Source organism: Bufo bufo, chromosome 7, assembly GCF_905171765.1.
Source record: "Bufo bufo chromosome 7, aBufBuf1.1, whole genome shotgun sequence".
Taxonomy (NCBI): Eukaryota; Metazoa; Chordata; class Amphibia; order Anura; family Bufonidae; genus Bufo; species Bufo bufo.
Window position 1 is genome coordinate 47,647,483 of NC_053395.1, and position 16,316 is coordinate 47,663,798.

Here is a 16,316-nt window from a genome sequence, read left to right on the forward strand (position 1 = left end):
GCCCGGAGGGGTGGACATGTCCTAAGTGTGGACAACAAAACCCAGACGAGAGAGAGAGAGATGCTCAGCCTGTGAGGGCCTTAGCCACACTCCTGTGTGGGCTTATACCCACTGGTCAATAAGACCCTCCCCACAGTCAGAGCTGGGCAAGTGGAAACGCATGATTCTAATATTTATCGGCCAAGGACCCCTAGTGAGTTGCTGGCCATGTGTAACACTTTGCCAGACCCCCGTATTGTCCCCAGTATTTTCCTTCGTAAATTGGAAAGTATCCAGACCGCATATAAAGCCACTTGGGCGGATCTGGAGAGTCTTCTAGAGACAAAAGGAGGGGAGGTACTTAAGAATCAAATGTTGGCAAAGGCCCCTGGTGCTGTCCCTATAGATAAGGCCACAGACCAGTCGGGCCAGGAATTTATCATTGATCTTAAACCCTGGGTCAAAGAGCAACAGGACAATGAGACTGATACCTTTATGACGCAAACACAAGATCCTAAGCAGACTGTAGCTGACTATGCCACAGCTTTAGAACAGCTCTGGCTTGACTATGGGTATGAGACAGGAGACAGTAAGGACATGAGACTACTAAAACATACATTCATGTCTGGATTAAAAGCACCCATACAGGATGCTGTAAAAAAAGGTTCGCCCTGATTGGCGGACCTGCCGGTTCCCTGACCTAGTGGCCATAGCAAAGGGAGCTGACTTACAAAATAAAAAGAAGCCAATAATGGCTAATCAACCCTTCAAGCCAAAAGGCAGGCTCCAGAAAATGGTACCAAGTGGAGCCCAGTCCCCATGTAACTGGGATCAGGTAACTTGTTGGAATTGTGGGAAAAAGGGGCATTATTCAGTCAAATGTCTCCGGAGAGGTCAGGCTACTGCCCAGACCTTTCAATGAAGTGACGTCAATCCTGTGAGTTCCCTCAACCTTAACTACCCCCTTGACACATCCCCAGGTCCACAACTAATCATCACATCCACATGTGAGGACACGGGAAATTCAAATGACTTTTTGGTAGACACAGGAGCAGCCCATACCCTAATACAAGAAAAATATGTGCCTGAGGAGCTTATCTCCTCAGATTACATTTATTGTCAAGGGGTTGAGGATACGTCTGTTAAACTCCCACTAACAAAGCCTGTTAAACTTAACATTCATGATGCCTTATCTATTGTCACGCGTGTGTTGGTAAGCTCAGATAGTCCATACAATTTACTGGGGACTGACGTTCTTAGTGCCATGAAAGCATCTGTGGATTTATCTTCAGGAAAACCCCAAATCACAACTCCTGTGCCTGAAGACACTTTGTGTGCACTTATGTCCTTAATCACCCTCAGTGCCTCCTCGACCTCTAAATTTACACCCCCAGACTGGCTGTCTGAAGTCCCGTCACATTTGTGGGCGACTCCCAAGACAGACGTGGGTAGACTACCAGTAACTCTGGTAGTTGTACAGCTGAAACCTGGCACTAAGCCGCCATGTGTGCGTCAGTACCCACTAAATTCTTCACAGGAAGATGCTATCGCAAATTATTTAAAAGATCTTTTGGGGAAAGGGTTAATAATCCCTATTAAAAGCCCCTTCAATACGCCCCTATTTCCTGTGAAGAAGAGACAGACTATGAAGGGTCAGCCTCCAGTCTATCGTATGGTACATGATTTAAACGGAACCTGTCACCTCAAAAATGCATCTACACCCTCCAGCAGTACCTCATAGTAGCCCGCAGCCTGTTAATAATGACATGTTTCGTCCTGTTGTCCGATGCTGCATAAGTTAAAAAAACACGGTTTTATTGTCCATCAGCGCTTTAGTGCCGGCCAGCTTGAAGTCAAGGGGGCAGCGGCCTCCTTGCTTCAATTTAAGGTAACCAGGCCCCCTAACACCCCCTCTTTCCTGAGTGACAGCCTGCAATGCGGCCTCGATTCCCCAAGTCTCACGCATACGCATTGCGCCGCTGAAACCCAGCTAACAGCGGCAGCAGGAGATGGGATAGCGCATTACTACAGAGCGTACCCCACACGCGCGAGACTTGGGGAATCGCGGCCGCACTGCAGGCTGTCACTCTCAGGCAAGAGGGGACAGTTAGGGTGCGTGGTTACCTTGACTTGAAGCAAGGAGGCCGCTGCCCCCTTGACTTCAAGCTGGCCGACACTATAGCGCTGATGGAGAATAAAACTGTGTTTCCGTATTTCCGTTCCGTTAAAAGATAGAACATGTCCTATTATTGCCCGCAAATCACGTTCCGTGGCTCTATTCAAGTCAATGTCTTCCGTATCTGTTCCATTTTTGCAGAGCCATCTATTGAAAATGTTATGCCCAGTCCAATTTTTTCTATTTAATTATTGTATACTGTATATGCCATACAGAAAAATGGAACGGAAAAATGAACGGAACTTAAAACACTACTGAAAAGAAAAAGGAAAAACGGATCCGGGAAAAATGGCCCGCAAAACACTGAAAAAGACCTATGGTTGTGTGAACGAGCCTTTACTGAAGAGTTGGCTCCCAGTTATGTTCATATATGGAGTCATTGCTATGAACATGAAGCGGGTATCCCTATGCACCGTGCTTGGGGACACCTAGTATATTTAAGTCTAATTTAGCCTCTATTTCAGAAATGTTTCTGCTGGGATTCAACCTTCTACATTAGAGGCAAGAACCTTAACCACTGAGCTATAAAGCTCAGTGACAATTTGTGCCTGACAAACTGGGCCTGAAAAACCTCATAGTAGTTTCTAATGTATACAGTATTCATATACAGCAGAAGTAGCATTTTATATTTTTCTTTAATAATTGTAAAAAAATGTATGGCACAAAATATGGTACTAAATAAATAAATAAATATATATATATATATACTGTATATATATATATTCATACTTCTGATATATATGAATGCGTAATGTGTGGAAACTACTACTGAGGTTTCTAGCCATAATATATTTAGAGAAGAAATAACTATATATTATAATATATGTAAATATATTATGGCTAAAAACATATATTTAAATTAAGCTTCTATTTCTGAAATGTTTCTGCTGGGATTTTAGCTCACAACCTTCTACAAGAACCTTAACCACTAGGTTTTAGAGCTCAATGACAAGCTGTGCTAGAAAAACCTCATAGTAGTTTCTCATATATTAAGTAGTCCTGTACAGCAGAAGTATCATTTTATATTTATTTTAGTAAGTGTAGGTTAACATGAAGCTCTATAGTGCTGTGGTTAAGGTTCTTGCTTCTAATGTAAAAGGTTGTTAGTTGAAACCCTGGCAGAAACGTTTCAGAAACATTGTACATATTAATATACAAACATTGTACTGTATATTAAAATAGTACATTTTATATATCTTTTTATAATTGTAAAAAAATATATGGCACATAATTTATATATATAAAATCATACTTCTGATATATATGAATGCATAATATGTTGGAAACTACTACTCAGGTTTTTAGCCATAATATATTTACAGCAGGTTTTTAGTAACCTCAGGTTATCAAGAAGCTCTATAGCTCAGTGGTTAAGATTCTTGACTTTAATGTAGATGCTTGTGAGTTCAAATCCCAGCAGAATCGTTTCAACAATAGAGGCTAAATAAATCTTAAATACACATGCCAACCTTTTTAATTTGTGTAACCAGTACTTTTTGTTGGGGAATTTGGCGATCCTAACAGACCCCCCGCTCCCCTATAAAAGAAAATGCCACAAAGGGGCCCACTAAGATTTATCACCCAAAGGCCCACATAAACCTGGAGCCAGCACTGATGCCTGATATGTTTATCTGTCTGTGTAGGCCCCTGGTCACTTCCCCTGTAACATTATTCAGGGGGAGTTGATATTGTGATAAACTCCAAGCTCTGATCAGGCAAGAAAAGGATGCCATCAGTCACAATCTGGCCTAGAAGCCGATATCCAGCATGCCAGGGGAAATTGTAGGAGTCTTGAAAAAGAGGGATCAACACAAGAAATATTGAGTCTTAGCATTAATTTGATTTGTCAATAAATGTTATGAAATCCTTATAATTGTTCTTCAGAATACCATAGAAACATCTGACAAAAATACCCAAAAACCCTGAAGCAGCAAACTTTGTGAAAACCCAAATTTTTGTCAGTCTCAAAACCTTTGGCCAAGACTGCACATTGTGCAGTGTCTGTGCCCATTACTGCAACTCAGTTCCATTCAATTGAATGGTACTGAGCTACACAAGGGGCATGAAACCTACCGTATATTGCTAGAAAAAAGCAAAATGTAGCACAACGGAAAACAGGGGTAAATACCGTTCCTTATTGTGGTGGTGCCTGCCGTGTCGGAAGTCAGTCTCGGACTCCCCCAACTTTAGATGCACTTGTAAAAAGATAAAGACCACACAGGTCGAAACTTCGCAAAGTGTTGGTGAATAGACCTTTGAGGAAATCAAGACTGGAGAGTGCTGCGTTTTTTTTACAAGTGCATCTACCGTATATTGCTAGCATCACTGGCCAAGGAAGAGGCACTATCACCCAATTAGTGAGGGTCCCGGAAATTGGATCCACACCTATGAGAAAATAGGTCACTGGTATTTAACTCTTGAATTACTCCTTAAACCCTAGGATTTATCATGACAATAATAACATATTTTATATAGGACAATTGTTCAGGTTATTCACTTATGGTGACGACTAGGTATTTTCAGCATTGGACTTTTTGTTCCTCAGTGCTCTGAGTCCTCCTTCCAAGAAGCAAAAAAAAAAGTTTTTCTTCTGTCATTAATTTTGATGGCACTAGAGGATACCTAAGATAATCAATCACTGCACAGTATGCTCTCTATCTCCAGGGAGGGGATTAATGCTATGAACTCCATATAATAACCCCATTCTGGAGTAAGTCACAGAAAATTAGGGCAGTGTGTAATGAGAGAAATATAACATTCTCTTTATGTGGGACACATTTATTTTCTTTGATATAGTAAGATTATTATCGATATCTTTATGTGGGTCACATAGAAGATCTATATAAAGGTCTTTCAATGTTGGCTTGTAGGTAAGATGTATTGTGCTTCGTGAGTCCTACTTTCACGTTGCTATAGTACATGGAAATTACCACAAGGATCGTTCATGTTATACATGTACTGTTTTTAGGGTCGTATTTGAAAAATATTTTATTTTACTCACTTATATAGTGCTGACATATTCTGCAGTGCTTTCCAGACATTATCATCACTCGCTGTCCCCAGTGGAGCTCAAAAGCTAAGTTCCCTGGGAGGAAACCCATGCAAGCACAGGGAGAACATAAGTATAAGCAAAACCTTAAAGGTACTGTAGTGTACGGGAACTGTAATACCCGTCACTACCAAAGTGTCACTTGGTGTGCTGTCGTCCCTCCTAATTATGGGGAAGTTGTTATATGTCAGTTTTATAAAATGTCATGTAATGTATGTATTTTTCTGTTACTGAAACTTGCATGTACAGGCCTGCTAGGGGTGTCATTCCAGCTTCTAGTCAATAGAGGGAGCTAGGGAGCCCTAGTTTATATAAGACCCAGTCAGGGAAGTGCAAGGCAGACGGAGTCTAGTGTCTGTAATCTACAGTTGGAGATTAGACAATGTCTGAGACAAGTCCAGGCCTGAAGCCTGCTGTCCAGGAGAAGATTCCCTCCTGAATTCCCATATGCAGAAACAGGAATATGTTAGATCAAGAACCTGATGAAGTTTCCAGCAGCTGAGAGAGACAGAGGCAAAGATCAGGAAAGCCAGAGGTACTCAGAAAGACAGAGGAGGTACTTATAGAAGCCATAGCCAATGATATAAAGCCAGAATTAGGTTAATGGGCCTTGGTGAAGAATTGCTGTATTCCAGGATCAGACAGAATTAGAGTGCAAGCTCCTGTGCTGCAAATCCTGTGTTCAACACTCTGTAATTACCCTGCTATAACTGAATTGCCTGCATCGACCGAATTGCAAAATCGACTGTATGCTTAGGAACTGCATTTCCAATATTGTCTCTGCTTGCAAAACTACTAAAGTTGGAGTTCTGTTTTAAGACCACGTTTCCTCGATTTATTCCTGTATCCGCAAACGGCGTGCCACCGTTTACTTGGCACTGGCGTCACGAACTATCTTTACCTATACCTGCCCTTGCAGAGAGTCAGCTGTACCAGGTTAGTGTCTATTGCACTACATCACCCAGAAACACCTACTACACACAACTTGAGTACGCTGCACCTCTCTTTTGGCGTCACGAACAGGATTCGCACGCTTTCCAGTGCAAGAAGCGTGAACTTTGTGCCTTATAGAGTTGCCCTGTGACCAAAGTGACAAATTGCCTGTTTATTCAAGTGGACTTTGTGGACTGAAAATCATACCCAAAGTGTACCAAAAAAAAAAAAAAAACTCTAAAAAAACGCTGTGCAGTGTTGCGCTACACAGAGGAAGAAAATTGCCGCATTGGAGTGTGGTTTTGTGGACTTTTTGCAATCCTGCTTGCTGTCAGTGAATAGACAGCGTTTATACCCAAAGATGGCTGCCGGGCTTGCTGAATTTACTGCTGCGTCACCTTCATCCCGAAAAGGCGGGAAAAACTGGCGCCTTTCTGAGGAAAAAGCGGGAAGAAGGTCAAGGGCAGGCGCCACGGCTTATCTGGACATTTGCATGTCTGCCAGCATGGACACCGCCTTCCACATACTGGAATACCTGGGGGGCGGCTCCCCAGTGCAGTGGGAGGAGCTGGCTACTCTAATTGACGCGACCCTATCGCTCTCCTCAGTAGGATCGAGCATGTTGGATAGTGAGCAGAGTGTTGCTGCAGCGTCCGCACCTGAAATTGCAAAGATGTCTGATGTTGGTGTAGAGCCAGAGGAGGCTCCACCAGCCTACGCTCCGGGACCGGAGCAACCCGCCTGCCGCCCAAGGGAGAAAGAACCCGAGCCCTACTATGGCTCGTGGAGGGACTTTTTCCAACCATCTTTCAAATGGTCCTCCCTGATGGCGGAGATCCAAGAGGCCGCTATCAAGCGGAATACAAAGACCAAAATCATCTATGAGGAACTAACCAAGACCATACATGAGAAGCATACGCACACCCAACCCCGCCTGGAAAGGAGAAAGGGAGTGGTGCTGTCATTTGACAAACCCCGTGGCTACGGGTTTATTCAGGACTATCTAACTGGCAGAGACCTCTATGTTAATCGAAGGTCTGTCAAAAGAGACTACCTCCCTTCGTACCAGCACAGCCTCCGCGAGGGAGAGGAAGTGGAGTACACCCCTGCCGAGAGCCTACGAGGCCCTTATGCAACTGCCGTGACCCGTCCCAAGCGAGCTCCTGAGGACTGGGAGGCAGAAGAAGGAGAAGACTACTCTGGCTGCGAGCGGGAACCTGAACGCTCTCCAGAGCCGGCCCATCACGCCTTTCAGGAGCGGAGCTCCTTCATTGGGCCTAATGTCTTCTGGCAGCCAACCGTGTTGGAAAAATGGGTGAGCCCCTATCCTTCCCCCGAGCTGCCTCGTCGGGAGAAGACAATATCGGAGCTGGAGCAGTTAAAAGGACTTAGTGCTACCTTTCAGAACATCCGGATGGGACGGAGACCAGACGCATCGCCAGAACCTGCAGAGGCCGAGTCCGCGTCATCGGTGACTGTACCTGCGCCGGCGGCGCCAGCAGAGGACAGCGACTCCGACACAGAGAGCATCGGTGAGCAGATCGTCCGGCTGGAGGAGAAGTTGCGGGAGTTGCGCAAGACATACACCGCCAGGATCGAGACACCGCCGAGGAAGGATGAGGTAAGGGTGCCTGTCACCACCCGTAAACCGCCTTCTGTTACCACCGCTCCGTCAGTGCCCCAGACTGGACCCGCGATTGCCGTAAACTGCTGCACCCAGAGCACCGGACCGCTTGCTGCGGCGGTGCCAAGCACGTTACACCCTGCAGTGATCAGGTCAGGACCGGCAAGGTCCACCAGAGGGTTCACCCCTAGGCCTATGGGGCAATACCTATTAGGGGCCCCTTTACTCTACAGCTGCCCCCTGACACTGTTATGTGGGCCCATCCTCCTGTAGAGGACTACTACAGACGATACTTGCCAGCGGAGCCGGGTGGTTATGAGATGCCATTGTAAATCAGCCTGCTAGGCCTTTAATTTATTTCACTGCAGAAGTTTGATGTTAACCCTTCCAGGACAGGAGTCCTACGTTTCTGGTCCTTTGTTGCGGCTGCCAGTTTGTCCACGGCTCAGTGGTAGGTGTTGAGCACTGAAATCACAAAGTCAGCAAGGCCACGTTTGTTTCCAGGATCTCCTGCCTGCTTTTGTACCCCACACCAAGTTGTGCCTGTTCCTTTAGTTGCACCTTTTACCCTTCACCCCCTTTTCAGGTTGATCAGGGGTATTACAGCACTTGTCTTTGCTGTCCTTTTATTGTGCAACTTTATACTAAGGAACCGTGCCCGGAGACAGACTCAAAAGTACCTGAGCCTCTGAGATTCTTATTCTTTTAAAAGTAATGTGCCCAGAGATGGACTCCACCGCATGAGAGCCTCTGTGATTTAATAAGAAATAACCTGGGTACGGACTCATGTTTGTTCTTTGAGCCTCCAAGAACTTTTATACTGTTTTATCCATTTTGCTGTTCTACCATGGACTTATTCATTGTCATGGACTATCCTGGTTATAATGTTACGCTGTGCCAGGTCAGCGCCCCCGTTCCATTCACTATCCTGAGAGAAGAGAACGACGCCCCTTGTCACTACCCTTCACTTTTGCCAATTGGACCTGATGTAAATGTAAATGCAGATGAATTACATGTATGTATGCCTGCATGTCTCTATTTTCTATTTCAGGTAGAGATTCCAGTTGGGCGACCCATGATGGAGTACGAGGTCGTACTCAGCTTAAAGCAGTGGGGTATGTAGTGTACGGGAACTGTAATACCCGTCACTACCAAAGTGTCACTTGGTGTGCTGTCGTCCCTCCTAATTATGGGGAAGTTGTTATATGTCAGTTTTATAAAATGTCATGTAATGTATGTATTTTTCTGTTACTGAAACTTGCATGTACAGGCCTGCTAGGGGTGTCATTCCAGCTTCTAGTCAATAGAGGGAGCTAGGGAGCCCTAGTTTATATAAGACCCAGTCAGGGAAGTGCAAGGCAGACGGAGTCTAGTGTCTGTAATCTACAGTTGGAGATTAGACAATGTCTGAGACAAGTCCAGGCCTGAAGCCTGCTGTCCAGGAGAAGATTCCCTCCTGAATTCCCATATGCAGAAACAGGAATATGTTAGATCAAGAACCTGAGGAAGTTTCCAGCAGCTGAGAGAGACAGAGGCAAAGATCAGGAAAGCCAGAGGTACTCAGAAAGACAGAGGAGGTACTTATAGAAGCCATAGCCAAGGATATAAAGCCAGAATTAGGTTAATGGGCCTTGGTGAAGAATTGCTGTATTCCAGGATCAGACAGAATTAGAGTGCAAGCTCCTGTGCTGCAAGTCCTGTGTTCAACACTCTGTAATTACCCTGCTATAACTGAATTGCCTGCATCGACCGAATTGCAAAATCGACTGTATGCTTAGGAACTGCATTTCCAATATTGTCTCTGCTTGCAAAACTACTAAAGTTGGAGTTCTGTTTTAAGACCACGTTTCCTCGATTTATTCCTGTATCCGCAAACGGCGTGCCACCGTTTACTTGGCACTGGCGTCACGAACTATCTTTACCTATACCTGCCCTTGCAGAGAGTCAGCTGTACCAGGTTAGTGTCTATTGCACTACATCACCCAGAAACACCTACTACACACAACTTGAGTACGCTGCAGTACGACCACGCGGTTGTTATTTTTTTTATGTAGTTTTTGAAGCTGAAACCAAGAGTGGATTTAAAAAAGTGGACAAGTAGTAGGGATCAGGTAAGTATAATTCCCTCCACAGGTCAGGCCGTGTGGTGGGGTTTCCCTGGAAGCCTCAAGAGGTGGACAACCCATTTAAAGAAAATGCCCAGCAGACACAAGTGATTACTTCCAGTCTCCCCCAACATTCACATTATAACAGGGTTTTTAGCACCTTTGTCCAATGTGGATATTTATGGTATATCCATAGGATATGCCATAACTGTCTGAAAGGTGCAGTTCCCACCTCTGGGACCTGCTCCTATCTCAAGAATGGGGCCCTACTATGAATGAAGAGCATGCAGTGCATGTGAGGCATCCCCCTATTCATTGCTATGAAATTTCTGAATATGGCTAAGCCTAGCAGAAAATTACATTTTAGGACAGAATACTCCCGCTTCCGCGTGCTACTTTGACAGTTGTTACTGTCTGCAGCTATTAGTAATTAACTCATGGGTGTGGTCTATGACTATTAGGTGGTACTTTACTTAAATAGCCTGGCGTGAGGCACACAGACTTGATAAGATTTAGTTTGAACAGCAGTTTACTTGGATTTAGGCCATGACACACCTCTCATACAGGCACAGACTTGGTGGTTCCACAATGGATTGTGGCACGGAGCCCTTGTTTGCACTTATACTGTTGAATTGCATTTTATTTCATATATCTTGATAATTTTCACTGTAATTCCACTTTATTTGCACTGAATTATGGAAAGGGTTATTGACAGAGACTTTGGAAATTTCCAGCCTGTGCACTGAGAAGTTAGTAATTTTCCTCTATTGACATAAGGGACTATGCCGACCTTAGTTTTGGAAGGAAATGTTTGACACATTGAACTTTTGACCCTCTGATTTATCTCTGTCACACTGTTGTTTATGACCGAAAGCTACTTAGTTATTCCCATTAACTGGTATTGATGTCTAATACAAGTCTATGGCAGCCTTAAACTGCAACATTGTTTCTGCTGTGCTGTGCTTCTCCAGCTTCACTCCTCCCACTAGAAGGTTTTAGATCAGTTAGAACCAGAATAAAAGTGGAGTAGCCAGAGACACTATCTGCAGATAGGAAGAAGTGTTTAGAGAGACTCTGCCAGGCTGCATGAGTGACCAGAAGAAGATGCCTTTCCAGAGCACAGAACCTCTTCTGCCAATGAGGATACTGGAGAAGCCTGCCCAGTGCCTTACCTGTATTGTTTTGCACTTGAGTTTCTCCAGTAATGAAGCACACTGGTTTACTGCAAAGCTTAACTCTGGACTTATTTCCCATTGGGGTGCACTATGCTTTACCATCCTCTCTGTAGAGCAGAAACATATGGTAACACCTCGACTGTGTCTGGGGAATCCAGTGTAGCGCTGGTGGCTACCTGAAAACTGACCGCTGCAAAAAAGACTCTTTCAGTTGCCAGTTGTCAATGGTAACCCGACAATCTCTTCAGTAAGGCCACAATGTAACGCCTCAGAGTGGCATTACCACTCCTACGCCCTGCTTCTATCTGTGTATGCTAATAGAATGTCATCTGTGCATTCCCATTGTTTGTAACTGTTATGTTCAAATGTAATGTGCCTGCTTCACCAGAAGGTGGCAGCAAACACAGCAGAACTACAGTTAGGTAGAATGGAGCTTTTCATTCCACTCTAATCCCCCTCTGTGGTGGAGTGGGCAGGTCCCACTTCCTGCAGGAATGGTGGGAATGAGAGTTAGTGAGTTCCAGCTTACCCCTGACCATGGAGGGTGTGCTGGGCATGTCTCTGCTGGACGTGCCCAAGCCGAGTCAAGCCAGCCAGAGCACCTTCAGCTCTGCTGGTCATGGAGGCCACAGCTTAAAGCCTCAGGAGCCAGAAGGAAAGTTCCCTGGCCTAATTAAGAGACAGACTACAAAGAGAGAAGTTGCAGCATACAGCAAAAGCAAAGTCATACAGTCAGCTTGTTAGTAGAGTAGAGCAAATCACGGAAAGAAATATATAAAACATCCTGCACGATATGATAATGAATGTTGCGGATGCACATGGCTACATTTATACAATCACAGAAAATAATGCACTATAATAATAGATGCAAGCATAACATATGGACTAAGCCCTCACTCTATTGATAAAATCTGAGACACTTGGTCAATACATTTTGATCAAAACACATCTAAGCCCACCTACCAAGTGACAAGGTGGTCTCAGTTCAGGCGGGTCCTACACTAAACCTGCCTATGCCGTTATGCATTTATGTTCAGGAGCGCAGACCCTGTACATATAGTGTGTTGCTCCTAGTTACCTCCATGTGCATCAGCAACCGGTGGGGGGAGGAGCACACACCCCTATATGTACCACCTTAATCAAGGTCACCTATTAGATAGGTGGGGCAAAAGTGCACATCAATACTACTCCCAAAATAGGAGCAACACACTATATCTGCGGGGTCTGCACTCCTGAACATAAATGCATAATAGCATAGGCAGGTTTAGCGTAGGACCCGCCTGAACTGAGACCACCTTGTCACTTGGTAGGTGGGCTTAAATGTGTTTTGATCAAAATGTATTGACCAAGTGTCTCAGATTTTATCAATAGAGTGAGAGCTTAGTCCATATGTTATGCTTGCATATATTATTATAGTGCATTATTTTCTGTGATTGTATGTTAGTAGAGCAGAGCCAGAAAAAGATGTAGCAGAGACGAGTTTGCCTGCCAGAGTTTTAATGCTAAAGCCTGTTGGGACCAAGATAAAGTCTGTAAACAGTTTTGGAGAACGTTTATACAAAGTAAAGCTGCTTTTCAACTGCATCTCAAGGTCTGGACTCAACTTATTCTTTTATACCTCAACTATTCCCCCTATTTGTTTGCTTCGGAGCCAACGCCTGGTATCCAGCCGTATCCAGGTAGGAGCACCGTGACACTCACAACTCACATAAAGGGACATTTTTGGCCACCCTTTACCGCCCATTCCTACATCTGGACACTCTGGTCCTCTAATAGGGCCCCAGGGGGTGGCCCGTTGCAACAGTGTGTCTCATTATATACATTAACAGGGCCACTATTCACATTCCTCACTTACAGCGGGTAGTTGCTGGTTCTAGTGGGCTAGGACCCCGATACGCATTAGATACTGGTGCACGATAGAATGGATTCCAGGTGTGGACAGTGTGGGGATTCGCTCTGGTAGATAGGATAAGCCGGCGCAGTACAGAGGCAAAGTACAAGTTCGTAATTCAAACTTCAGTGTTTATTCACACATAATGCCAAAAACAAAACGTCACTTTTGCAGTGTTGGTGTTACTTCAGACCCAATGGCAAGTTAACATAACAAAAGTCACCTTGGTGGCAGTTCTGCCTCAAAAAGTTCAAACACAGGCTTTAGACGGCCTGTTCCCCTGACACATGGGTCTCCGCTCTCCAGCCCAGCACAGGCCTCAGATCCCAGCACACAGACCTCCTAAGCTCCACTGTCAGACGGAGGTAATCTTCTCAACCTGGCAGTGCTGGATGGTTTTATGCCTGGCAAAACCCGGCCTGGAAATGTGGGGAGTAGTCACCAACCCAGAACTTTGACTACTCCCAGTAAGAGCCGTCCCGGTTCAGCTATACAGCCATAATAAATACCAAGGTGTCAAACAGCAACTGCTGCTGACACATAAAAACCATCTCTTACTCCACTGAGGCCAGGAACCTCGGTGACACGTACCTATCATCCACGATGATTCCTTGTACTTTCTTACAACAGTCAAATGAGAACTTCACTGTTTTCTCCAGAGAGGCTTAATGCTTAGTGGTTACAGGTCTCTCGAGCAGAACTGAGGGTGCAAAACTTGATTCAGACACTCTTGATGGTTGCTGCTTACCCGTGTATTTTTTTCCCACTTTGGCCACAGCGCTGTCCTAAGGCTGTTTGTTCTTTGTCCCTATGGTGGTGCTCCAATTTGTGATTGTCACTCACCTCCACTTGCTAGCTAATGACCATCCTGTGCATCCTATACCAGCAGATTTAAAATTCCCTCAAGTGCTGTCTCTCTACACTGTGTGGTCTAAATTAGAGATGAGGGAATTTCTCAAAAATTCGATTCGTCCTGTTCGTCCAGTTCCAGTTTACAGGTAAATGTTAGCGTCAAGAATAAGTGCACTCCTATTACACCCTCGTTAGCTGATTCCACATAGATGTCTACAGAACATGTTCTATTAAATGCTCATACAAGTAGAGCCCCCCCGACAGAGTGGAGAGGGTGTCAGCAGTAAGTTTGTGTTTGTGTTGACGTCAATGATTATTTTGCCCTTCCTCTGATTTATCGGAATTATAACTCCCAAAAAACAGATCCTGTCTGTGGAGCATCCGCCTTCACTCGGTCAGCATTTGGTCAGTAATCCATCAGTATTGCTTAAACCAAAAAACAGGAGTGGATCCAAAACAGAGATGACACGTGTATGGAATATTTGCATGTCTTCTGTGTTTTCTACCTTCTCCTCCTTTTGGCTACCAAATCATAAGCCAACTCTGATGCAAAATAGGGACCATGTCATGCAGTCCTTACAGTTGTTATGTAGACAGGATCCGTTGTGCGTCTCATTTTTCCTTCCTTCTGACAAATCAGAAGAAGGGTCAAATAAACGATGATGTCAGCCAGGCTGAAAAGCAAAATTGTGGCCAAGTCATGAAGTGGGAAGGTGGGAACAGCATGAGAAGTCCACAGAGTGGCCCTATGACATAGTGGTGAGGTGGAAGCAGCATGAGGAGACCACAGAGTGGCCCAATGACATAGTCTGGAGGTGGCAGCAGCATCAGGAGGAGGCCACAGAGTGGAAAAATGACAGTGTGGAGGTGGCAGCAGCAGCATCAGGAGGCCACAGAGTGGCACAATGACAGAGTGTGGAGGTGGCAGCAGCAGCATCAGGAGGAGGCCACAGAGTGGCACAATGATAGTGTGGAGGTAGCGGCAGCATCAGGAGGCCAAAGAGTGGCACAATGACAGAGTGTGGAGGTGGCGGCAGCAGCAGCATCAGGAGGAGGCCACAGGGTTGCACAATGACAGAGTGTGGAGGTGGCAGCAGCATCATTAAGAGGCCATTGAGTGGCACAATGACAAAGTGTGGAGGTGGCGGCAGCAGCATCATCAGGAGGAGGCCACAGGGTGGCACAATAACAGAGTGTGGAGGTGGCAGCAGCATTATCAAGAGGTCACAGAGTGGCACAATGATGGAGTGTGGAGGTGGCAGCAGCAGCATCAGGAGGAGGCCACAGGGTGGCACAATGACAGTGTGGAGGTGGCAGCAGGAGCATGAGGAGACCACAGAGTGGTGTAACAATTACTGTCACTGGGATACTCAATTAAACATATGCCACGGAGGAGAAAGAGGCCCTTAAAATATTGGAAGATCTAGAGAAAGAGAATGAGTTAATGAAAGGGTGAGTGTAATACCTAGGGGGATTGAAAAAAAGTCCACCACATTTCCTCCATTCAAAATCTGTCCAGTGTTAGACATCTTTGTGAAGTTAGTTTATGTGGATTTGAAAAAATTGGAAAAGGAACCAGGTAGGTATAACCTCAGTAAAGCAGAAAATAAAGCCTTGGAGGATCTCAAAAAAATAAAGGGGATAGTCATCAAACAAGCAGATAAAGGGGGCAATGTTGTTATTTGGCCCTCTGAGATGTATGAGAAACGGGTGTTCAAACTGTTGAAGGATAAAACCTGTTATAAATGTCTGCCCAATAACCCCTTATTGATTTTTCAAGAAAATCTTAATGACATCCTATATTTGGCATTAGAAAATAACATAATTTCGAAGAAGGTTTTAGAAATGTTGCAGGTGATATATCCAAGGGTCCCTACTAATTATATTATCCCCAAAATTAATAAAAACAGTGAAGACCCACCGGGACGGCCAATTGTGGCAGGTAATGAAGGACTATGTGAAAATATCTGTCGATTTGTGGACTATCACTTGCAACATCAAGTAGTTAATTTGCCCTCATTTGTACAGGATACCAATGCAGTTCTAAAAAGATTAGAAAATATTCAAATGGAGGATAACATGTGGTTGGTCACGGCAGACGTGGAGTCTTTGAATACTAGTATAAGACATGATGATGGTTAGTTCCTTCCTGTAAAATGCTCAGTTATTCATATAAATGTTCCTTCATGTATTATTATTATAGTTTTTTTCCGTTATGGAGAGAATTCTGTGAATATCTTATGCAACCCCGATGAAAAGTTGAATGCGAATGGATGTATGAACTTCAAAAGCGACAATATAGTTTTCTCTATTTTCTGATGATTTAGAATGGTGTTACAGTCATAAATATTTGACGGGTATGGGATATGAGCCTGAGATATAGTTTGATAATTGCACAGGTTGAGACTCATTATTCTAAAGGATGTATAGATGTAAGGATTAATTTTAGGATATACTTAGCAACATTATGATATGTGTTGTTCTTCACCTTATAGTTTGGTAATTAGCACTTATTATATGCACCAATATTTA

At 44.5% G+C, this 16,316-nt stretch overlaps 1 long non-coding RNA gene across 1 annotated transcript; it reads right to left on the reverse strand.

Moving 5' to 3' along the window:
• Positions 1 to 221: 221 nt before the first annotated feature.
• On the reverse strand, positions 222 to 9,586 carry LOC121008020. The gene is made up of 3 exons (XR_005780502.1): positions 9,576 to 9,586; positions 3,082 to 3,083; positions 222 to 367 (listed from the first exon to the last, which is right to left on the reverse strand). It is a non-coding gene; the product is annotated as an uncharacterized LOC121008020 (long non-coding RNA).
• Between the last annotated feature and the right edge of the window lie 6,730 nt (positions 9,587 to 16,316).